Here is a 26,377-nt window from a genome sequence, read left to right as displayed (position 1 = left end):
GCCCTCTGTGTACATGCATCTGGAAATTATTCACTGGGCCACTTGTGAAGTGAACCAGGATTCTGGAGGATGCCACTTGGGTCACCTTTATGACAAATTGGCCTCATCTCAAACTATGCCTCATCTCTGTAATTGAATCCTGCAAGAACCTATCCTCTATTATGTCTTTCACCAAGGTATGGTGGCTTAACGGGTGCATATACACCTGTCAATATGAAAAATATATTAATAGTAACTTGCTATCAGACACATACCATGACCAGTATTTCATAATAGCATCCCTTAAGATCAGCATATTCATCTCTTTCTGTAAAACTGTCCATTGGCCTGAAGGAGATTTAAGTGTTTAACATTAAACCTGCTACTCTTCTTCAAGTTCATTGATTTCTTTGTGGGACTGCATAGACTTAATTTAAATGTCCTTGTATTCTTAGTTTTTCAGTTTGCTCTCCTCTTGCTTATAAATACGATTATCATAAGCTCCATTATCTAACATGTATATATAAAATTCAATAACATTACTATTGTATTATTTTTTAAAAAATAAAAATTAAGTAAGGCAAGAATATTTGCTATATAGGTAAATAGTTATAAACTTCTAAATTTACAGATGTGTGAATGAAACAGTTTCAAATTATTAGTGTTATCTCTATATTAGCATGTTTAGAACTGAACATATTAAAGTCTATGCAATTAAAAATAAAGTCTACACAGATATTCCAATTTCATATTCTAGTATGAATTCACGTTGAAAGAACAATACTATGGACTGTTACGTAGACATTTATTTTAAAATATGAACTTGCTCTGAAGTGTATATCATTTAGAACAATAGTGCAATTATAAAGAAAAAAGGACATAAGGATACAGGATAGCTCTACGTAAGGTGTACTAATTTATAAATATCAATCGGAAACATAGAGTCTCAGTGAAAAGTAAGAGTTATCCAGTTGAAAAGCAAACACTATTTTGCCTTGCAGCCTAATGGTATAATATCAAAAGAAATCTCCCAAAGTAAAGTATGAATTATTGTTAATAGTTTTAACAATAAAAAATATTGTTAAAGTGACAAGATCCAGTTGCATCACAATTATCTTACCTGTTTCTTTACACTCTTATAGAATGTCCTGAAGTGTAAAAACAATTGATAGCAGTTTTACACATTTATGTAATGACATGATAGCTGTAATTATTAGATTACAGGCATTAATATTACAATATAGGTCAGACTTAGGCCTGCTTAAAGTGTCCTTGTTACCAGTTGGGCTAAACAATCTGCATGTGGCATTCATGGCTTTAAATGTTTATAGAATCTGCCACGAAGCAGTTAAGACTGGCAAACGATTATCAATGCATGTGAGTTGTAGGTGGTTCATTTGTTAAAACAGCTGTGCTTCTAAGGAGGCAAATTCCTGTTATCCAAACCACCAGGGACAAACAGGAAGATGCATTTTCTCAATTGTATAACCATAATAAGGAAAAAAAAAACACCTAACTTTTTAAACTATTTAAATGAGGTCTTTTCTGTGTCTGGAGCATGGGATCAAATGAATCTTCAACCAGTTTTGCCCTTCCATGAGATTTCCCCATCATTTAATAAATGTAAATCAGAGCCTATCCTAGATTTTAAATGTAGGTTAGATGAGATAGTAAGAAAGAAAATGACCTTAATCATTAAATACAAAATGCAAATAAGGGTGCTGGCCTAGAATTTTGTTTTCTGAAACATAAGAGAGTCCCAGTGTCTTGTTTCAACTCCCCTCATCTGTTTCAACTTTGATCTGGTCTCAACATTTCACTTCTTTTAATGTGTCAGATTTCCCCTCCCCTCCGTTTTTTCTTAAGCACATAGTTTAGATGAATATTCATGTGACAAATAAGAGAAACCATTAGCAAGAAAGATTCTAGAAACTGGATGACAGCTATAATGTCAAAGCTTGTAGATTTTTTAACTTTTCAAAGAAAATGGAAAAGTTCACCCTACTGCAAAACAGAACGTTTGATAAATATCAACTTAATTTTAGGAGCTTGTTCTTGCCATGATTACTACCATCTTACAGGCACATATTGCTAAATCCCATCTGTTCAGTCCGCATTTTCCTCCTGTTACTTAGCAGGAAACGTGACATATAAATCTATGCAGTTTATACCTGGACCATTAGAGGGTACTATTGTCCTATAGAAACCAATGATGAACAAAGAGAAAGGGGATGTTTTGCTCCTCAGAGATTGCTGCAGATGCCAGTAAGGCTCTTTGGACGGGTGGTGGAGTGCTTACTCTACCTATGGTGGTTAATCTATTCTGTGCAGAAGCCTGAAGCCTGTGCAGACGTGCATATCACTCTATAATTGCGACAATAAACAAGCAAAAGACAAAAAGCAATTTATCAACGTCAAAGGAATACTACATACATTTCACTGTATATCATCTGATTATTGTTCCCAATGCTAGAGATAAAATACATGTTCCAATTTTTTATTTAGGCATTTATGGCTTGTTATTTATTGCTTAGGAAGAAAAAAAAGTTTATGGCTTAGATGGAAGCCATTCATACATTAAGCACATACACTCAAATGACAGATTACCATGCCTGAATAGCTTTGGCCTATGGATTCTAAGCAATATATTTTACATTTCCATTATGTTTCAACTCTTCCATTCTAAAGTAGCTTTTGACAGCTGTTTTATCATGAGATAATTGTATTTTAAACATTTTACTCAGAAGGTGATGTGGATGGATTCCAAGAAAGGGCAACGATATTAAAAACCATTGAGAAGCAGTTTTCAAGCTAGTTACTCTAGAGTAGAGCAGAAGACAAGGACAATCAGAAAAAGCCTAATAAAAAGACAAAGTGGCTGGATTCTACTTCGGTTGACCCAGGCATAAGGGTTACAGCAACTCAATGAGAGCAATTATATCAGATAATCCTGTTGATATGTCCATTGAGTTGTGCCACCAGGTAGAAGATATGAGACAGAACAGCATCGAAAAAGGACCATAAAAAAGAGGATAACCTCTGTGTCTAATAGGGGTCAAATGAAATATTTTCAGAAAGTTTAGCTTAATTTGTTGTTGTTGTTGTTGCTGTTGAAGAGAGGATAAAACTTTTGGCCATGATACATTTTTTTTCTTAACCCATCAGCTGATGATACAACATTTATTTCAGAGATATGTTAAAGAACATCTAGATGGTAAAGGAGTTATTCATTTGCTTCATTATCTCGCTTCCTAGATATGAGTAACATTTGTGAATTTCTAAAATGGGATGATATTCCTCTGATGTTTTGATAAGGAAATATCCTCCACCAGAGGCCATGTGGTCCACATGGGCTTCATTTTTGATACCAAAGTAACAATTTTAATTACTGACACGTAATCCTACAAAGTGAAGTCTGATCAAGTGACTGAACAACAACAGAGAGACTTCATTTGCCTCTGTGCCACTAGCCATAGCTGAGTGTTTAGGGCAGTGGTTCTCAACCTGTGGGTCGGGACCCCTTTGGGGGTCAAACGACCCTTTCACAGGGGTCGCCTAAGACCATTGGAAAACAAATATTTTCAAAAAAATATGGAAAACCAAAAATAATCTTATGGTTGGGGATCACCACATCATGAGGAGCTGTATTAAAGGGTCGCAACATTAGGAAGGTTGAGACCCACTGGTTTAAGGAGAAATGAATATGTTATTTGTGATCATAATGCTCAAGAAAGAAAAGTAGTGCCTTCCCCAGCTTCTGTGAAAAATACAAGAGCAGGTTAAAAAAAACCTAAACTGTAAAACTACATTCCACCATCCTAGAAAAATTTGGTATTTCTGTCAAAAATACAGCATTTCCTCAGCTATGGTTAAATTCCCATCCTATTTAGGGGTGTATGGATTAGTAAAGAGTTGGCTTGTTTTGCTGTTTGTATTAGGCAAAATGGAGCAACATTTGGGGGGGGGGATCTGTTTTCATTAGCCAATCTTTCTAACACCAACATCCCATTTACACAGCTTTTCTGATTGATTTTAAGGATACACTCCTTCCAGAAGCTTTTGTAATGGTAGTTAGTAGAATTCCAGGGTTGGAGAGTTGTTGTGCAAATATTCTCAATATAAGTATTTCTCATTGACACAAAGGCATGCACACTTTGACAGAAAAAATGTGCCTTGCCAATCTTTAGAAAATATAAATCTATGGTTGCAGATACCTATCACTGCACAAATACAACTGCAATAGAATTTTGATGTAGACTCTGGAATTTCATAGGAAATTGCATTCACTTCTTTTACATTATTAATCCTGACGAGAAGATTACCGAGATAGTAGACTTCAACAATAATGTGGCTTATACAAGCCTATATTTAAGCTCCTCCTCCCTGCGGGAGGCTACCACTTTCAAGGTCATAATTCCCATTTTCCCACTTTCAAAAGAAGCTTAGGAATTCAGGGTCAAGGAAGAGCCTGTTAACAACTCATCTGTGGAAAACTGGCGATTAGTTTTGTCAATCATTTGAAACAACTTCCACGTAGTCCCCCCAAAATGAAGATGTGGACTCCAAATCCTGTTCCAATTTCCATGGTTGATGTTATTAGGTCACTGAATTGCTTCAGCGCTGGGAAAAAAAACTTTAAAAAGTATGGTATAACAAATGCCCACCTCTGGGAAAAAAGTATTTTGGGATAAAATAGGGTGGTCTGATGTAATCACAGACTAACATAACATTCTAAGCCACTTAAATTTATTAACAGAAATACAAGGGGGGAAATGACAAAATTATTAGAAGTGATGTTGATAATAAGACTAAATTCAAAGGCCTTCCAGAAGAATCTTGTTTTCACCCTGGGCAAATCTACATCCATCTGGACAATGAAACATGAGCATCTGGATACAGGATACAGCCATGCAGCTGGAAGAAAGGTGCAACAGCAGCATCTCTAGTTTGGACCAGTAAGACATCACATCTGACCAGCGAGATAGCATTCCTCACAACAGGGGGGCTTTTTCCACTATCCAATTGTCATGTCATCTCTTCTGCCCCAAGGTTGGGATTAATCCAAGCCCTGAAACCCAGCTGGACAGATCTCAGTGAGGAGGACCACCTTGTCCAACCAGGTCTTGATATAGGCCATTTGATTTCAAGTGATGAGCTGTGATTTGTAATCACAAAAGAAATTCAGGGATAGTTAAAAAAATTTAATAGCTCATCGTGAAACTGAATTGATAAAAACACCCAATCCTAACAATAGCAAAACACAGGATGCCATGTAAGAGCTGTACAAATATGATTAATGTATTACATATCTAATGTAGTTTCACACATCACACTGGCCCAAGGTGGTGGAAAAACCTTTCCCAGAATTTTTTTTTAAAAAAACAGCAGGGTCTTTCACTAAGGATCTTAATGTTTCATATAAAGATCTTATACATAGACTCAGGATGTTTCTTTAGAGAAAGGTTGTTTTATTTGTCAACACTGTTATTGCCCAATTGTTTGCTGACTTCTGAATCTTCTTAGCCATGGAGGTATTTTTTCCAGGACTGTTTAATAAGTCATTGCTCTCTTAGGTTCATATAGGCTTTGCTTTGAGAATCAAGGACAGTATCTTGCTATCATATGGTCTAGCAGTCTCTTTTTGAGTGGCCTTTTATTTTCCAGCCATTAGGGTATCTCTTTTGTCTTCACATTATGAGTCCAATATGTGCAAGTTTAGCTTCATTATTAGTGTTGTCAATAAACAGCCTGGTTTTATTTCAACTAGTATTAAATTATGTAATATTTTATTTAATATTTGTTTCTGAAGACTTTTGCTTGATTAGTTCTGTTAATGTTTGGAAGGCTATTAGGCTTCAATTAAACTTCTCATGGTGGTTTGATGACATAATTCTTGTATTGCATTATTTGCTAAATTGTGACTCAGATGCAGCTTAAAAGGTTTTTTTTATTTCTTTTGCTGATTAGTGTTAATCATAATTGGTGACAAAGGTTTTCCACAAATAGGATGTTCTGTGTAAACTTTAATGTTGACCTGCCGTTCTGCATTTAGCTGCAGCTATAAAAAATGTAGAACAAATAACTTGTAAAACTGCTGAGGTATTTATATTAAAGCTTTCATTTTTCATTTATTGGCATGAATGCATGCTGCTGTTTTACATTCCACTGAGGCCATGCAGATTGGACTGCTTTAATTAATATAGTTTTAGGGGAAAGAGTTAAAATGAATCAATCCAAAATTACAAGTATTGAAATTAGATTTCTTTTCATAAACTTTCCTAGCCAAGTTGCAAATTAAGGTATGGTATATTTCGAACTAGTTATCGAAAATGGAAAAATAATGTGGCTCTTAATCAAAAGGGTGACTAAGTGGCCATATTTAATACATGAAAATAATGATGTTAATGATGTGTGTGTGAGTCTTGTATATATTACAATAATGAAACATTTACTGATACTTCTTTTCCTGAATGAAATTCAATTAATTAATTCAAGCATCGTACTATATAATGTTTTGTACCCTATCTTATAATGATAACATATAAAAACAATGAGTTTTGAATTCAATTCACACCAGTGTTCCTATCTTTCCCATCAACTATAGCAGAGTTTGCACTTTTAAAAATATTGTTAGTGTTAGCCTTCAATGATCCCCTTTAATATTTTAATAATATTATTATGTCCAGGCTGATATGGGGCAGGATTTCTGCGTCTATTTTATTATTTTATTTTGACTTTTTTCCAAAAGCTAATTGGGTTGCACTTCATTAATAGTTAGATGAGAGAATACCATGGTGTCCAGAAGCTGTAAATGAGACTGGAAAGTAAGCAACAAAATCCAGTCTCATGTTTGGCTGTAAGATTTGATTTTTTAAAAACTTTGTAAGTAAGTGTAATCTGTTTAAAGATTACATTGTAAAGATGAAATCTGCTACTTTATCATCCAGGGCCTGCAATGTGATCCTCAGGATTGTGGAAGCTGCAAAAATAGGTTTAATGGGCTCTCAGCTGCCCATCCATTCAAATTACTTGAGGGACAAATGGAAATCTTTTAAACTAGCAAACTCCCACATGTGACAAAAGTCCTTTACAGCAGAGGTACTAATAGTTGTCCCCCAATTTAGTGTTAGGTATGTTGTAAATCAATTTTCATTATTAACAGAAAGCATGGGTATTGGAAAGCATCAAATTTTAAAGATTTATGAATACAGGAGACTGTCCATCCATTGTCTCATCTAATCTAGTATTACCAACACTTCTTGGCAACAGCTCTGCAGAATTTAAGTTGTGAATTTACTCTTTCCTACCAAGACATGTGGGATTTTTTTAAAAAAAGTGCAGAATGTGTATTAGTGATCTAAATTTTAAAATAATGTGGTTACATAGATTTCTTTGTCCTGTCACTACTATGTTTCTGATATAAAGACACCAATACTTCTACTTTGCATGAAAATCTGAAGTGAAAACTGATCTTCAGTCTAAGAACCTCACAGAGTATCTGTGAACATTATTAATAGTCTATGAGAAGACACACTATTAAAGAGTGGAATAACTTTAAATATTAATTACACTTAAAATAATGAATTTTTGTTCACTTTTTGAAATGCAGCTTCTGGCACACTGCCCAATACTCAGGTGAGGGCTTTAGATTTAGATTTAAATTAGATTAGCAATCATTTGCTAATATTCCAAGATGCAAAGGAGGATCTTGCAGCCAATATGAAAGTAGCTTTCATATAGCTTCATTAAAATAAAATGTGCATCTTGAAAGAAATATTTGCCATGCTCTCAAGTTTTACCGTGCTGTTGTCTCATGTGTGATATAACAAGGAAGGCTGCTTCTTGTTTTATGAGAAAAACTGTTTATCATTTTATGAGACAAAACCGTTAGAATCTGGCCTTTCTAAAATCCTCACCTCAGCTAGAATGACACTTATAAATATGTGTATGTGTTATACTTTCTGTGTCCTAATTCAAGAAAACACAAAATTGCCTTGGCTATTTTTATTTGTGTCATTGACACCACTACTTTCTGTCCCTGTTTTGAATTTGGATGGGAACTTAAGAAGATGCCAAGTACTGTTCATCTATTAGAAGTGATTGTCATGTTGTGGCTCTTATTGACCTGATTTTTTCCCCTCCTTCTTCTCCAGCAGCAAAAGTGATTACTTTGGGGGATGGATTGGATTCAGTATTAACACTTGCTTCAGATATACCTTCATTTTGGCAGTTGGTTTAATAGGTCAGCAGAATTTCAAAGATATGTAAGCAAGCTGAAAAGAACAAAACTAATGGACAAGACCATTCCTCAAATAATATGCTGATGTTCCCATCAGATGTTATTTTTAAAATAAAATCTCATTTGAAAATGTAAAGTAGGCAGGGATATATCATATTCACTAATACCAAACTGCTTTTTTTCTTTCTTAAAATTCTGTTTGTTTTATTGAATTTCCTGAATGGAAATTCTATCAACTTTGACTCCCCCACCCCACTTTTTCATTTTCAAGATACTTATGAATACATTTCTATATAGTGAAGGAGTTGCAAAGTGAAAGATAACATTGACTGTTGAATGTGATAAAAACTATAGGGCAGAGATAAAACATTCATGAAAATAAATGGAATGTTTATTGAATGATTCAGAATTGACCAGAGAATAAAACATACCATATATCCTTGGTATTTAATGCAGTATATTTCTTGATAAATGTATACACTTGTGGTGAATTTAAAGCTGATTGCTGGTTTGAAACATGAATTTTAAGACTTGCAAATGCTGGTACAAAGACAGTGAGGAGAATGTTGACTTTTCCAAGAAATATAGCAAAAAAGGCTCGCTGCAACATTGTACTTCTGCCCATTGTGTAATGCAGCAGTGAAAAAATGCAGTATTGAAGGTAATTGAATGTGTTGTGTGTAATAAAACAAAAAGAGATCAAGACAGCCTTGAAGCCTGATTCTGTATCCAGTTTCTAGGCTAGGATAAAGTACATTTTTGCTGGACATGATGCTTATGTTACAAATATTTGTTTCTTCCTTGGTACGTTTATTTTTATTATTGGTATTAATATATTGCTTTTATTTTGAATCCTCCTGAGTTTCCCAGAGTCATTAGTAAGTAAGTAAAAAGCCCTAGAAGAGAAAGGAAGAATGAAGGGAGAGAGGGAGGAGGAGAGGAAGAAAGGAAGGAAGGAAGGAAAGAAGAAAGAAAGGCTAAATGAATATAGATTCAATATTAAAGTGAAAGTTAAAAGAATTTCATGTATAGATAGATCATACAGGAATGACAAAGATTGTTAATCATCTTCCCCAAATAAATGAACTAAATGTGTTTATTGAAAGAAAAGGCAAAAAAGTCATAGTTTGATGTAGTTGATGAGAAAGAGGTTTCAATAACAAAAAAAACCTTAAATCAATGTATGCATATGCTGAAAGCAAGAATAGTATTCAAGGAAGAATAATTTTGAAAAATAAACAATTATGTAGGAGTATACTAAGTAGTGTGAAACTAGTGTCAGCTCCAGCCAGCCCAGAGGAGCTGGCATTCAGGGGAGAAAACCAGGCCAGCTGCCAAGACTCACCAGGCTTCTGTCCTCCATACTGAGGAAAAAACATCCAGTCTTCCACTGCAGCCTGCTCCAATCAGTTCAGGCATCTGATATCAGAGGAAACCCGCTACGGCTGCCACCCCCAGTTACTGTAGATGGGGAACAGCACTATGTATTGCAAGATATACTAGATACCAGGTGGCCCAGGATGGTTACAATACCTTGTTTTATGGAAAAGTTATCCCCTGTTGGAGGCATCGTGGGTTCATAGCAAGGACTGTATGGCGCCCCACCTGATAGCGAGATTCCACCATAAACATATCACAAAACTGGGGGGAAGGTCCTTCAACTCCTAACTGACTGTAATTTTTAGCTCCCCAAATGCTGTCTCTGTGGTAGGGGGGCGCATGTCAGCTCTGACCAACCTAGAGGCCTGGAGCTGCCATTCAGGGGAGAAAACCGGGCCAGCTGCCAAGACTCACCAGGCTTCCCTCCTCCACAAGCAGCGAGTAATCTAGAAAGCTATTGATAACTGACTGACAACAATCCATGATTAATTGCCGGGTGGTTTTCATTCTGGGTTATGAGGGGATGGGTATGCGCATGCGTGGAGTGCAGATTATCCTAATTACTAAATAACTATAAAAGGTGGGGGGAGCACCAGGTGGCAGCTCTGACAATTTATTCATTGCCTTAGTTCTTTGTTGGTCAGTTCATGCCGGAGGAAGAATACAAACTGCATTTACAAACCGTTTCTGTGTTTGGCTGTTTTCATTAACCCTTCAAAACCTGGCAACTACATTATTTTTCTACCTTTGTTTATTTCTTTGTTTGTTGCCTTTATTATTTTTATAAATAACTCAAGGTGACAATCCTATATCTAATAGTCCTTCCTCCTCCTATTTTCCCCACAACAACAACCCTGTGAGGAGAATTTGGCTGAGAGAGATTAACTGGCCCAAAGCCACCAAGCCAGCTTTCATGCCTAAAGTGAGACTAGAACTCACAGTCTCCTGGTTTCTAGTCTGGACCCCTAGACTAAAACTGACTTTTCTCTTCTTTCTTTTATTATATGTTTTGTATAATGTGGCTTAAGGGAATGATACATATGTTTTAATTTATGAAATACTGATTGAATACTGATTAAAATTAATTGCTTATGTAACATTATAGGCCATCCCTACTTGTAATGTAAGTTAGTTTTTAACTGCAAATATACACACAAGCCACACTCTTACATACGAACTATTTTTGCACCCACATTTAAGTTTGCACTCTATCATAGAAAAAGAGACTGCGTAAAACTGTAGTCAGCAAACATAAAGTAATGCAGGTTTACTTTGTGTAAAGCCTCATTGAGTTCAGTGATCTTATTATCAATTAAGTATGTATAGATTGCTATTTACCTAGCTTTCTCCATATAAGCTGCAGTTGAAAGTAGGCAAAATATTCTAGAAGTATTGAGCTACTTTGTTTGGTTTCCCCTTTTCTATTGGCAACAGAGAAAGTGTCCTTAAAGACTTTTGTTCTGTAAGCACAAGAAAATCTTTGCCTTCTCAAACTCTAGCAAGATCATTGAGGCAGGTAGCTGTTACCTTTAGGTAAATATATTGGGGACTTTTAGTCTTTTTCATTCAGCATATTAATCTCATCGTCTTAGTCTCTCTATATGTGACAGATGAGTGCCTGCAGTACACAGGTCCAAAGAGAATCCCCATGATTCAGAGTTCTTATTTGAATGAAGAGCCTTATAGATATAGGAAACTCTTCATGGCAAACATTTGCTACCCCTCTCTTCCCCGCATACAAAAGAATATTGAGGTGGGGCAAACTAGAGCTTCTTTCTCATTCTCTTCTCACTACAAGGGTTAGGCTGGTGTTTATGTAACAACTGTTGAATGCCCTTGTCAAGCACATCTTTATAGCCCTGTAGAATTATTTGTTGTGTTTGTGAGATGGACATTTATATAAGTCAAATAAAATAAATAAGGTTGATGCAGGTCACAGCTACACAGCTGCTTTGCTATGCTCTCCTCCCATTCTGGTGTGAAATCATGCCACCCTAAATGTTGTTGCCTTCTGGGTTTGCCCTTGATGCACATCAGTATTGAGTCCATGCTGCACTTCTACCCATATAACTTAATATGCAATGTTCCAAGTCATGTAATTCAGTTGGCTGAAATTCCAGCCCTGCCCAATGGATCATCAATGCCATGAAAATCTCCTACAGTTAGAATGTACAGTTCTCTGGTTATACCACATGCTATATTTCCTCCGTCCCTCCCTCCCTATCACATCACTAAACCAAATGAACTCTTTTATTTTATCTCTTATATCTATGATTAGCCAATTGGTTCTTTGATCATTTAGTAGCAGCAAAGTAATAGTAGTTTTTAAAGTTTTTCTGCTTCCATCAAGATTTGTGCACTTAGCTGCTAGATAAATATGGTTCAAGAGTTGGTATATCAAGTTGTGCTGTAGAATTGGTGTGGGTACTCTAAACTATCTCAATGTATTTCACTCAAAATTTTGCTGAAAACCTTCCAGGTTCCTTAATTGTTCCAAATCTAGCTTTATGAAGGAAAATTAAATACTAAAAATAAAGAAGGCCATGAACTCTCTTCCTCTTGTCCCCCCACCCCACAATGTTCTATTTGGCTGGTCTGAACACTATTTCTATGGGCAATAAGTCCATATTGGCACTTATTGCAATAATGAAAAAGATATTTCAACAATAATGGAAAATATATTTTATTAACTATGTTGGGAAGTTCATGCTAATCTATGCTCATTTATGTTGCCTAATTCCCTTATTTTGGTCTTAAAATGGCTAAATAATTCTGCATTCCTATCCTAGTATCTGTCTGCTTCTATGTGGAAATCCATAAGTAATTTGAGACATATAACAATTTGGTTGTTTATAAAATCCTTCCTTCAAGATCACTGTGATATCTTGCTTACTCCTGTCTAGGAAGAAAATTCAAATACTTCCTTTTAACGATTGACTATGTCTTTGCAGGTCAAAAGTAGTGTAATCCTTAGGTTATCTTTTATTATATTGCCTCTTTTATTAAGAATATGTACACTGTGCCCAGAGGTGAGTTGCTACTGGTTCACACCAGTTCAGGCGAACCGGTAGTGGAAACGGCGACTGGGTTGCCAAACTGGTAGGGACAGCAGGATTGCCATACCCCCAAGCCAGTTCCCTGGTCACCGCAGTGTTTTGTTTTTTTTTTTTGACATTTTTAATGTTCTGTGCGTACACAGACCTATTTAAAGGCAACTGTGCACATGCACGGAGCATGCGTCAGGTGCATGTGCAAGGGCACATGTGCATATCTCACACCAAATCAACAGTAACACCGGCAGAAACCCATCCCTGACAGTGGCTCTAAAAATAGATTTTTAAAGATTTATTTTAAACTTAACATTTTCCAGAGGAGGGGAGGGAGTGGTCACCTGTGGGTTTTCTCTTAGCCTGATTGGTCCAAAGACTGAGAGCAAAGCTTTAAATATTGGTGCCTTCCAATCCTGGCCCAGATTCTCTCAGTCTTTTGGTCCAAACACTGTTTGAGAAATACTTGGGTAGGATTTATTGTGTTGCAATCTGGTTTCCATTTGGTTTAATTGGGCATTTTAAAACTTTGTACAAATTCTAAATTGTGCAGCTGCGGCCCCAAGGGACAGATCTCTGCCTTGGGTGGTTGGGGAGGGCCCTGTAGGGCATTTGGCCTCCCCTCCGCGGGCCCGGAACCTCAGCCCTATTCCCAGGATTGCGGGGCTGCCAGCTCCAGTCTTCAGCTGCTTGAGGAGCAGCCTTTCTTGCCGGAATCGGCGGCAGCGGCGGCTTCGGCGCCTTGTGGAGCGCTCTTGCCGCCCGTGAAACAGCTGATCGCTCCGGGTGGCTGCTGCTCCGCCGATCTTACTGTTACTGTTGTGGGGGTCGAGCGGGGGTGAGGGGAGTGTGCCTGGGTGCCGCGTGGCTCTCCTCGACTCTGCTCAGCGCAGTGCCGGCTCCTGGAAGCCTGGCTGAGCCACTTGGTTTCGTTGCTGGCCTTTTCTCCCACGCACTGAGTTCCGGCGGCCATTTGGGTGGTCGCCACCTGCGCGAGGCCTTTGCTTCGGCCTGCTTCATGGATGAGGCCTGGCAAGGGGCCTTTTCGGCCTAGTTCCCCCACAGACCTTTAGGCCCTGGTCCCAGTGGGGCCTTCGGAGGCCTGTGTTCCTGCTCCCTTCGTCGAACACGTGAGTTGGCTATGGACGAGGGAGCGGAGATTCCCCAGGGCCAGGTGGTGGGCCCGATTAGGGGTGAGGAAACCATGGAGCAGGAGGTGGGCAGGGGGTTCCCCCCCGGGATCCTTGGTTGCCCAGCACCCTTCTAGGTCCTCCACTAGGGAGGAGGCTAGGCGGCATAGGGCGATTGAGAAGATGTTTGCCAGGGCAGAAAGGCAGGCCCAGTCAGCCAGGCCTTCATCCCGAGACAGGTCCAGGTCCCCCCTCGGGTCTATTTCCAGCAGATCTTTCCCTAGGGGGTTTAGCCCTGCTTCCTCCTCGAGCTCCCCCGACAGGCCTCAGGCCTATTCCAGGAGGGGGCATTCCCCTTCCCCTTCAGGTGATCCTTTGGAGGGTACGTCCAGGGGCCCCTGTACCTCTCGCAGGTAGGCGCCTCAGGGGCCTAGTTCTGCTTATGGGGATGTGGAGGATTTGGATAATCTTCCTGAAGGTATTAAAAGGCTTATTTCTGCAGCCATCTCACGGGGCATTGCCCAGCGGGACAAGGGCTCCCTTTCTTCCAGGCATGGGGGGCTAGGCAGGGTCCAGTATCGGCTGTCCTCTCCTTCCATGGTCAGCGAGGCTTTGTTCTTGGGGGGGAGAACCTCCAGGACATGGGCTTCTCAGATGATGAGAATACGGCCCCTTCAGACAAGCCCTCTTCTAAGGGCCTCTTTGTTCCAGCCATGTTCAAGATTCTCTTAGACAAGGCAAGGCAGACCACCAACGTAGGGACAGGGGATCCTTCGGTGCCCCCTCCTAGGGATACTGACATGGCCATGTTCTCTGCCACGGCCACTAACAAGGAAGAGATTCTGGCTCCTCCCCTGTTTCTGGAGGTCTTGACCAATCAGTGGGCTCGCCCCTCCAATTTCTCGGCTCCTGGGAGTAATGACCGTCGGCACTATAATGTGAACAGACCTTTGCTCAAGCCATTCAGCTGCCAGCCATTGACAACCCGGTGGCCGCCCTTGTTTCCTCTTCTCCGGTGGTATCGGGTGATGCAGCAGATAAGTTGAAGCCGGAGGATAAGCGTGCAGAGCTTACCTTGTGGAAGAATTTTAATGCCACGGCCTCGGCCTCCTACTTTAACTGCGCCACAGTCATGTGACTTAAGAAGCTCCTGGAGCACATTCCCATCCAGGATGAGCGGCTCCACCAAGATCTCTTTAAGATCATGGCGGCCTGCCATTTCTCTGCTGAAGCGACCCTGGATACGGTGAAGTTTGCTTCCAGTGCCTTGGCCACCTCTGTCACCTCTCGTAGGCTCCTTTGGTTGTGTCACTGGCAGATGGATACCAAGGCAAAATGCTATTTGGCAGCTGCCCCTTTTAAGGGGCCCAATCTTTTCAGGGAGGCACTCGTCCCCATCCTAGTAGAGGATAAAGATAAGAAGAAGGACAGGGTGGTGCTTCGCCTTGACCCAGCCTTCATCCCGAAGGTGAATACTCCCTTTCATAGGGCTCAGGAGATCGTCCTGCCTGACTTTTGCCCGGGTCCGTCCAATGATAGGGAGCGACTCTGGCATCGGTTGGACATCCGCCGCGCTCTACGAATCTACCTCTGGCGGACCAAGGGGGTCCGTAGGTCGGTGGCCTTGTTTGTTTAGTTCCAGCTGGGGACACTGGGTTCGAGGGTGTCTTCGGCTACCATTGGCCGTTGGCTGCATCAGGTCATTGTGGAAGCTTACGGGGCTTCGGGTCGGCTGGCCCCGTCGGGGATCACGGCCCATTCTACTAGGAGTGCCGCGACCATGGCGGCGTGGGCCACGAGGGCCCCGTTTGAGGACATCTGTCGTGTGGCCACTTGGGCTTCTCCGATGTCTTTCATCTGGCATTATCGTCTGGATGCCTTCGTGTCTGCGGACGCGTCCTTTGGTTGGAGGGTCTTGCAGAGGGTGGCGGCTGAGTCTCCCCTTGGGTCCTAGTGGTTCTTGTTCTCCCTCCCTGGGACTATAGCTTGGGTATGTCCCACAGGTGACCACTCCCTCCCCTCCTCTGGAAAAAGAATGTTGGTCTTACCTGAACGTGTCTTTTAAGAGGAGGGGAGGGAGTGGTCACGACCCGCCCTGGGTTGTGTTCCGTTGGGGCCAAGGGGAGGGTCCGGGTGGTTCCCGGGGTTTGGCTGTTGTTGTTTTTTGTTGTTTCAGTTGTACCGTTCGGCTTCGAGAATCTGGGCCAGGATTGGAAGGCAATAGTATTTAAAGCTTTGCTCTCAGTCTTTGGACCAATCAGGCTAAGAGAAAACCCACAGGTGACCACTCCCACCCCTCCTCTTAAAAGACACGTTCAGGTAAGACCAACGTTCTTTCTTCTACTATTGGCTAATTAGTAAATCTCAGCATCCTTGACAGTAGGGAAATTCTGTGATGCTTCATTCAAGATCAGAAGTCAAATTCTGATCCAGCAACATATACTATTTCTTCCTAGATAAGAATTTTGTTTGATTGATTTTTATACTATGCTTCACATATAAGGCACATTTTTGTTTATTTTTGCATTATTTTGTTATTGACCATAAACTGAATTAAAAGAATCGTATCCTAATAATTTTAGATTAGGAAAGGAGCAGAGGTCCCAGGGTTTCACTGGAAGCAGCAAACACAGGAAAGAAAATGCCTTATTATGCAAGGAGTGTAGAGGAGTTGAATTGCCTTTCCTATTAATTAAGTCCTTTCAATTTCACTTTCAAGTAATTCCAATTTAAATTTCAAATTCAAGTGAATTCAAATACACTCTCGAATCATTTCCAACTTTAAATCCTGGAGAAGCTATTCCATTTCAGAACTTTGTTATTTTTCTTCCTCAGAAAGTGAACAAAAAGTTCTAAAAAGGAGAAAAAGAGGCTGTGGACAAGCACTGCAGAAAAAGCAGGAACTCCTGGAAGCCTAATAGGGATGAAGAATCTTATAGGCAGACAATTTCTCCATAACAAATATTAATATTTTGCCCAGGATAAGAGCAAGCCTCGTGTACACCTCATCATTCTGGAAGTGAGGCAGTAACTACACTTCTCCCCAAAATTCAGTCACTTGTTTTCATTATTTGCAGTTTCTCTCAGACTCATAGATCTAAGGGATTACAGTCATATTAAAATACTGTGGTCAGGTAGTGCTTGATAAATGACCTTATATAATCCTATATAGAACTGAAATAGCAACTCTCATGTTGGCGACAGCTTCACCAATAAAGTAGTTTGTCCTTTGCTTTAATATTATGGGTTTCCCCTTCTCTATCTTGTTCCCACCTTAATGCCATTTCTTCTCAGACAGAAAAAGGTCACAATCTAATTAAATATAAATAAATGGCATTTATACTGCCCATACTAGTCACTTTTAGTAGTTCACCTAAGAAAGGTCCCCTATGTTCTTTCATAAAATGGGAAGAGAGGGCAAGCACGGAGCATCAGTAAAATATCAGAAAAACATTTTACCCATATTTATTGCCATGCTAAGATGATTCATTTTAATTACTGCTGAAATAGTACGTTACTGCTGAAATAGTACATTAAAGCAAAAAAGCCTATTCTGTTTGAAATACACTCATATCTTCTGAATCTAGCAGCTACTACTATATATGCAAGAATTCTGGTATACATATAATGCATATTAGATTTTTCTCACTCATTGCAGTTAAAAGGAAGACATCCCTCTAAATAAGTTTCTTTTATACAGAGACTTTTTTATGTACATTTAAAATATCATATCACATAATAATGTATCAGTCAGCTGGGACTTATAAAAAACCATATGGATCTGCAAATGGTACTGAATTTAAGTTGTGATTTCATTTTGCTGCCTGGAACACCTACAAAGCCAGATTACACTGAGTAGCAAATTATTTTGATTTCTTTCTTCAATCTCACCCATCATGATGTTGATATTGAAAAGCAGTTTTAAGAATGTTCTTCAAATAATGTCTTCTCCTTAATTCCTCTACAAAGGATTCTAAAATACCTGTGGCTGGAAACTTGTCCAAGTCAATTTGTAAAATGAGCAAATCTTCAGCTTCTACCTAGATATGTTCATTTCACTACTGAATGTTTTCCTCAATTTTTGCCATAGCTGATATTCATTACAGACTATCTTTTAAAATACACATTTTCTATTGCACATGATGTGGATTCTGAGGAATTTAGTGTATCCAATGATGTTTTAAAAAGTATTCACTTCTTGTCCTCTTCACCTATCCCTATAATAATATCAATAATTGAATTCAAGGTGGAATAAGTAGTTTTCACAATCTACAGTGGTACTTGGTAGTCAACTGCTTTGAAACTCATTGAATTTGATACTCATTTGATACACATTTTGACCTGAAAATTTTGTCTTGGTACTAATTATTTGTTTGCTATTCAGTGCACAAAGTACAACTTGTCAGTGTTGGCTGCATTATGATTCACTACATTATTTCTAACAGGAAAAAATGGTTTGGTACTCATCACTTTTGGTGCTCATCATACTTCTCAGAAGCAATTAATGGTGATTACTAAGGTATCACTATAATTAGTATTTTCTTGAATGGTCTGAAAATTTAAGCTTCTCTTGTAATGGAAGGATCAGATACAGTTCTTAGCATCCCATTTATGTTCTCAAAGCCTCCCATAACAAATAGAGACAAGCATTTTGGATTATGTTGCATTTGGGATTGTTTTAAGGATGCTTATTGGCAAAATGGGTTCCTTTAAACTGACCCCAAAATGCCAGTTTTAGTTTTTTAATAACATGTATGCAAGGGTTCAGTGAAAAGTAATGACTCCAATGTTGTGTGACCAATACAGATGAACAAAAAGCTCTGACATGTACTATAGCATTTGCATTTTAACTTCAGTTGGCAAGAAAAAGTTGTGATCTTATTTTTCACAAAATGGAAACCTGCAGTATAAACAGTAAGGGTGATAATTTTGACAGAAATATGCAAGAAAGCTGAAACATTCTTTAAGTTCTAGGAAACAAAATATTTGTTAATGTCTCAAGCATTTCCAATTGTAGAGAGTAAACAGGCAATAACAAAGTTGTGCTTACCATCTTATCACATCTATTTCATATTCTAGACTTCCTGTCACACATCTTCCATCTTTTTCCCAAATGGAATGAATATTGTTATGGGCATCTATTTGATTCAAATAAATAGGTGGGGGAGAGCCCAATACAAAGCAAAATTCACTAGTACTGGAACAGCAAAATGGTTGTATATTTCATTTCACAATACATGAAGAGACTCGCCACAATTTCATTAGGGAAACTGTTCTCATCTTAGGCTAAGCCAAATTCAAAAATGCTAGGAAATTCCTGGAAGTGGCAGACAAATCAGCCTTTAATAAGCATAGAAATAAGCACATCTACACACCATTCAAAAGAGACAAAAAGGCTGAGAAGAAAAACAAAAAGATAAGAACTCATCCTTTACAGAGACCAACACTCAGATAAGCAGAGATCAACATCAAACAATCAGACAGAAAACAATAATAAAAGAAATACCAAGGAAAAATGGGAAAACCCTATGAAAACTGACAGGACAAGCAAATAACAGGGAACAAACCCCGCACTTCATTGATGATGTTACTTACTTGGGTAATGAAACATTATCCAACTAAGGTAATGCAAACAACCAAGCTCAAAGAGCACCAAGGACTCCACAGTTCCACCCTGAGCTACAGATACTAGGTTGTAACATTAAAATAAAATGGGATGACATTTTTATTTGTGAGGATTTGTACTGTAATACTTATAAGGCATTAATAGATTTAAAAAAAAAACAGTCTGCAGTCATTAGTCTGCAATTTTGTTTTGTGTGGGCACAATCACTCTGGGATTAGGTTCTCTCACCAGGTGCTTCTCCTGACGTGAATTGCTGAGAAACTTAAATGGAAAGATAAATTGTGTTGGTGTCCTTGTGGGCTTTCAACTGGCTTCTATTGTGGGGATAAAATGCAGAATTATAAGCACCAATGTGATAAGTGGAATCAGTGCTTGTATTGGAAATGCTGTGTCAACATTTAACATTAGTACATGGACATACAGGATTTATGAAAAGTTAATAAAAGGAAAATTTAAAAGAGAGTCATTATTTATAAAAAGTATTAGCTTTACAAAAGGATGAATGTGGTATAAAAGTATTTAATATAGTATTAAACCTGAATACTTTTTGGAGCAAAATGTACACATTATTTAACTTCTAAATAATTTTTGCATGCAGTTTAATTACAGAGGAGTGGTAGTAAGTAAGTTTATGAAACAAAGAAGGTTTTTGAATTCCTCTGTCCTTCCCTTTGAAAAAAGCTGTTTGCCAATAAGAACTACATTGGAGCATTGGAATTATACCAGAATATTGAAAGCTTTATATTAACATCTATTTCATTAATGTACAAAATTAAAGAAGAAATTATTTGTTATCTAAAAGGATCAGACGTATTACAAGAAACCATTATACTATTAACCAGAAACATTATCTACTCTCCAGTTTGCTTGATTCTGTGTGGTATATGAAATAACATTATTAGAACATAGGAGCAGGTACATTGGCATAAGAGAACATTGTATGTTTTTGTAAGTTATATATACATCCAAAAATACAATAGATAATAAAAAAAGAATCCATTTTAGGTTTCAAATTCCAAATCAGAATAAATAGCTGATATATCCCTAACTGAAACAATCTTAATTTGGTTAGGAATTATTTCTTTAAATGTATCGGTATATAGTCATTTCATTACTATGCATGTTCAAGTTACATATTTCAGGCAGGATTATATATTTAATTTCCAGGTTATCAGGTAAGGTTGGGAAAGTTGCCCATACAAAAGTTACTAATTATTAGAGTTAACAATGTGAAACAGCTGGATATTTGGAAAATCAGTGTAAAATAGCCTCTTGTTAGCATACAGATAAGGTCTAAAGTGCTGGAAAACTTTGATTGTGCAAAAGCAGATGGCTGGCTGTCTATAGAGGATGTTGTAAAGTCTACTTAAACCACAGAGGAGTGATTAGGGATGGGGCATGGCAGCACAGGTGTTCATTATTACTACTTTGGAAAGCTCAAGCTATTAGACAGCTACTTTCACTTTTAGGATTGTCCTTAGTTTAGAGAAGAGAATGAAAAGGAGGCAAAATAACTCTTGCCTGAACCATCTGGAATTCTAGTACATTGATCAAACTTTTCTGGCTGGATTTTGGTCTGTTTTTTTCCAAGTACTGCAGCCAGTCCATTCTACGGATATCTCTTTCTGATCCCACTTGCACCTGATGATTCCCCCACCTTTACCCATATAAATAATAGGGAAATATGGAAATGAGACAAAGACAACCAATGGCAGCTACAGCATAATTTCTATGATTCTTCTGCTAGTCTCTACAAGTGCTCAGGAAAAATGCATAGAGTAACTGTCTGTCATTTTTTTATTATTATTTGCATGTGTCTCAGAAGTTGAGGTTGCATGCAAACTGTCTCAGGGCTCTTCTTCACTTCTTAAGCTATCTTTTATCCTTTTATCTTTCTGTGAAAAGCATTTTTGGAATTCCGAGGGATTCATCCATCCATCCATAAATCTCTATGAGATGAATACTATAGCTATTGTCTCGCTAATGGTATTTTCCCCAGTTTAGGGAATAAGATCAATTCTGGAAACTGGCATCTTTCGAGAAATCAGGTGTCATCTTCAGGTGTCCTTGCTTAGAGTAATAATTATCTCTGCTGTTTTTTCTTGATGTTTCTTGTATTGGTTCCCAATATAATCAGGGCTATCCTTATTTCTTTAGCAGTTCTGTTTGGTCCTTTTCTTTTCTGGTTAAAGCAGTGCTAATTTCCTTCACACAGGTTCACTAATCTTTATGCATAGAAATGTTATGTATAATATATGCTTCTATAGCAGGAATGGGGAACGATGGCCATTTTATGACTTGTGGACTTCAACTTCCTGTTGGGTCAGGAATTCTGGGAGTTGAAGTCCACAAGTCCTAAAGGGTCCATGGTTCCCCACCTCTGTTCTATGGTAACAGAGGTATGGGCCTTCTCAAGGAGTCTGAAAGGAGGAACTTCAAACATGTGGACCAAAGCTGGTTGTCTGTGCTGTAAACCATCTACCTCTGACTACAAAGAATGATTTCCAGAAAGAAGTGTCAGTCTTCTTTCATTCATTTTCTCTTAAATAAGATTCTCCAAAGTCTTGTACTATTAGTTACACAAGGTGGAAGGGCACCATATTGATGATTATGAATAGCCATATGCACCTATTGTTGTTTTATTTATTATATATCAGATTTATATCTTGCCTTTACTCTAAGAGCACATAGTAGTTCATCCTACTGAGCCGAGGTGGCGCAGTGGTTAAATGCAGCACTGCAGGCTACTTCAGCTGACTGCAGTTCGGCTGTTCAAATCTCACCGGCTCAGGGTTGACTCAGCCTTCCATCCTTCCAAGGTGGGTAAAATGAGGACCCGGATTGTTGTTGGGGGCAATATGCTGACTCTGTAAACCGCTTAGAAAGGGCTGAAAGCCCTATGAAGCGGTATATAAGTCTAACTGCTATTTCTATCCATTTTTTTTCTCCCAAACAACAGCCCTGTAAGTAAGTTGGGCTGAAAAATAGTGACTGGCCCATTTATCCAATGAGTTTCCATGCTTGAAGGTAGACATCAACTTGGGTCTGCTTGGTTGTAGACCCACTATATTTACTGGCCCATAATGTTGGTTATGTTCTATTTCTGCCATTTAAATATTCTTGTTCAATCATTCATTCATGCCAAGAACTGTTTCATAAATCCAACCCAGAAGTATTATACAACAACTCATAAATCCCCACTAGCATGTATTAGAAACTATAAAATATAAAACCCTGTAGATTTTACTGAATGGCTTTTCCAACAGTATTTTCTTATTTGCTTCCAAAGTGCCAAAAGCACTTAGGTTCACTCAGCTATTTTTCTCTGTTCCAATATTTAGTCTTAACTAGTTGGAATGAGGAAATAAATAATGTTATTATTGACACAGTATTAAGCTGAAGGATCTCAAGAGTCAAACTTTTTAATGTTTAAATAAATGCTACACACACAAAGCATACACCCTGCAGCTATGGTCTGAGACTTTTAGGAGTTCCCAGAAGAAATGCATTCTAAAGAGCTGAAGTCCACTTAGCCATGAAAAAGTACCTCAAGCTATACTCATTTATGAATACATAACCAAACACCCTTATTGAACTTAGAATGCAGCAACATTCTAATGCATATTCTTTTGCTTCTGGTTCACCTTTGAGCCCATTAGATTGGGGGAAAATGTTGTAATACAGGTTTTTAGTACAGTCTTTGTGTTACTGTGTGCAATTCATATTGGTTTATGCTCTCTGTCTTCCATTCAGACACATAGCAATACCAGTTATCAACCATCTTCCATCTGGTGCTGTTAATAATGCTATAGTAGAAATTTTTAAATAACAAGCAGTCATAATGACAGTTACAATACTTTTGCCTTCAAAAATGCATATCTAATTACATGATAGTCCACTATACCCAACTTACTTCTATATCTTCTATGCTTATATTTTTTAAAAATTTTGGAATGCACAGTAATGATCTGGAATGTATAGTTTGTGAAGACTGATATTATGTGTCTGGATTTATCTTTATTATTCTTCACAGTGCTTTACAGCCCTCTCTAAGGGGTTTACATACATAGGGTATTGCCCCCCAAAATCTGAGGTCAATAAAAGCCAAACTTCTGGCAGCTGGCAGTCAGCAAAAATAGCCTGCAGTTCTTCATTCTAACCACTGTGCCACCACGGCTCATTAAACATATTTTGTCCATAATCTGTATATTAAAGCAAAACCATTTTATGATTTAAACTTATTTAGGAATAATGCAAACAGTGCCATGATATTTTTAATACATTACAAGGGTTATATGTTATAGTTTTGTTTTCCCTATTATATAAACTGATCCTCTTGAAAAGTCTTAAGATTTTAATATCAATTTAAAGAAACAAAGATATTTGCCAGAAATAGTACATTATGAATGATATATCATATAAAACTATGAAAAAATATTATGCGCACATAGGGAGTCTGTGTATTTTTTAATTTTCTCCAGATGGTAAATCTGTGGTCTTAAAGATTAGTGATGATGATTTAAGGAATCACCTGTGTAGATTTAAAAAAACCTGAAACTATTTATAAAGCTGTTTGCAGTATAAATAGAACTATGCTTCTCATTTTATTTTTTGCTTTCAATATGCAGGTAATTTTATCTGTAATATAGAATGTATGAAAAGTCAGGCTTTATAGGCCAACCACAGCATTTTATTAAATGTATTAATTATTTTTTCAGAGAAATGTGTTTGGATGAAAATGACAAGCAATCTGAACAATGTATTTATATAATAAATTGTCTATGTGGTCTACCCTATTTCTATGTGTATATTTACAGAGACACACAAATATGTCACTGAGGGAGCAGACTCAGCTTCTAGTCCCCTCTTAGGCAAAGAAGGCTAACATCTGGATCACTTTGGGCCAATCATTTTGTCCAGTCATTCTCGCTCAAAGTTGAAAATATCCCTCTTACAGCTTGCTAGATTATGGTCCATAACCTTCATTGAAGAGGCTTTCATCTTATTGTGGATCAATTTGGTTGAATACTACTACTACTACTACTACTACTACTACTACTACTACTACTACAACTACTACTTCTACTACTACTACCACCACCACCACCACCAACAACAACAACAACAACAATAATAATTGTGCCAAAAGTTTGGATTTGAGTATAGCAAAAACTACTAGGAACATCAGGTTCAGAAGGTTTTAGAGAATGAGAAAGTCAAGATCTTGTGGGACTTCAGGATTCAGACTGACAGACACTTGGCCCACAACACACTTGACATAACAATAGTTGAAAAGAAAAAAGGTTGGTTCATTGACATTGCAATACCGGGAGATGCACGAATGGAAAATAAACAGCAAGAAAAAAATCACAAAGTACCGGGACTGTGGAAAAAGAAATTGTGTGTTGCCCCAATTGTAATTGGAGCCCTTGGAGCAATACCTAAAGGGCTACCTCGCTATTTGGAAATTTTAAATTTATCAGACCGAACATTCTGATTCTACAAAAAACCACCCTATTTGGAACAGCTTATATCCTCCGATGTTACCTTAACAGTTCCTAGGTCCTTGGTTAGGACTCAAGTTGTTGAACTACCAACCAGCCCCAAAGGCTGTGAATCTTACCAAAGATGAACATCATCATCATCATCATCATCATCATCATCATCATCATCATCATAAAACCCAAAAACAATATCACAAGCGGAAATAACTGATATTCAAGACACAACTAAAGACATTATAGTAGAACTCCCAGAAGAAGCTCTCGGGGAGGAAATAACATCACCACCACTAGAACCAGTTATCACTGAACCAACTGATGAACTAACTCAAAAACAAAAAGAATTGAAGGATAAGATCATGGAGCATTTTCTGCTTAATGAGGAAAGGCAAAGTTTACCATCACTAAAAACTGTGCCTAAGAAAATTTTGGCCCCTATCATGAAAATGGTTAATGCAGTGTTTTCAACAATTGAACCGGAATCCATCTTGGAAACAAACCAGTTAATGTACAGCGCAACTGTAATAGTCACTAATGAACTAGTCATTAAAATTAAAGTACCTAGTCACACAACAGAAAAAGCATCAAAGCCAAAGTGGAAAATCTGTTTAGAACAAAAAAATCAAAAAATTAAGAGCAGATGCTAGTAACTTAAAGAACATGCATGAGCAACAGCTTAAAAACAACAAAATCATAGATCGGCTAATCAGAAGATATAGATTGGATACAAGAAACATCAATGAAGCTGTAGAGATTGTAAAACAGCAGATAACAGCAACAGCTAGAAAAATTGAAAGATATGAGACACGAATCATCCAATATAAACAAAATCAGCAATTTTGATCAGACCAACGGCGTTTTTATCAAAGTCTTAATGTGAATGGTGACACCGAAAGTGAAAAACCAAAAAAACAGGCCACAGTTGAATTCTGGAAAGAATTGTGGGAAAATGCAAAGGACTACAACAAGTAAGCAAAGTGGATACATGACTTTGAGAAAAGCATTGGCAACAAACAAATGCAAGTATTAGAAATAACAACGGAGATGGTCAAAAATCGAGTTAAAAAGGTAAAGAATTGGACATCACCTGGAAAAGACCAATTATATGGTTTCTGGCTCAAATATCTGACCAGTTTACATGCAATATTGGCCAAGCAACTGAATGAAATTTTACGAAAGGGCCAAATTGATGAATGGTTGACAACTGGAAAAACATACTTGATTCAGAAAGATGCAACTAAAGGAACAACACCTGAAAACTACAGACCAATAACATGCTTGCCAACAACCTTCAAATTACTCACAGGCATTATTGCAGATAACATGATGGATTATTTGGAAACAAACAACATCTTGCCAGTAGAGCAAAAAGGCAACAAAAGAAGGAGCAGGGGCACAAAAGATCAGCTTCTAATTGATAAAATGATATTAGAAAATTGTAAGAACAGAAAAACGAACTTGAATATGGTCTGGAT

The 26,377-nt window shown here is 37.9% G+C and overlaps 1 protein-coding gene across 1 annotated transcript in view; it reads left to right on the top strand.

Annotated features, from left to right (window-relative positions):
- GABRB3 (gamma-aminobutyric acid type A receptor subunit beta3) overlaps nt 1-26,377 on the top strand; it is a 281,267-nt gene that overhangs the window by 78,993 nt on the left and 175,897 nt on the right. The window lies entirely within an intron of this gene.

Source organism: Thamnophis sirtalis, unplaced genomic scaffold (genome assembly GCF_051295495.1).
Source record: "Thamnophis sirtalis isolate CommonGarterSnake01/CBP01778 unplaced genomic scaffold, rThaSir2_p1.2 scaffold_12, whole genome shotgun sequence".
Classification (NCBI taxonomy): domain Eukaryota; kingdom Metazoa; phylum Chordata; class Lepidosauria; order Squamata; family Natricidae; genus Thamnophis; species Thamnophis sirtalis.
Note: the sequence above shows the minus strand (reverse complement) of the source record. Positions and strands in the feature narration are given on the sequence as shown.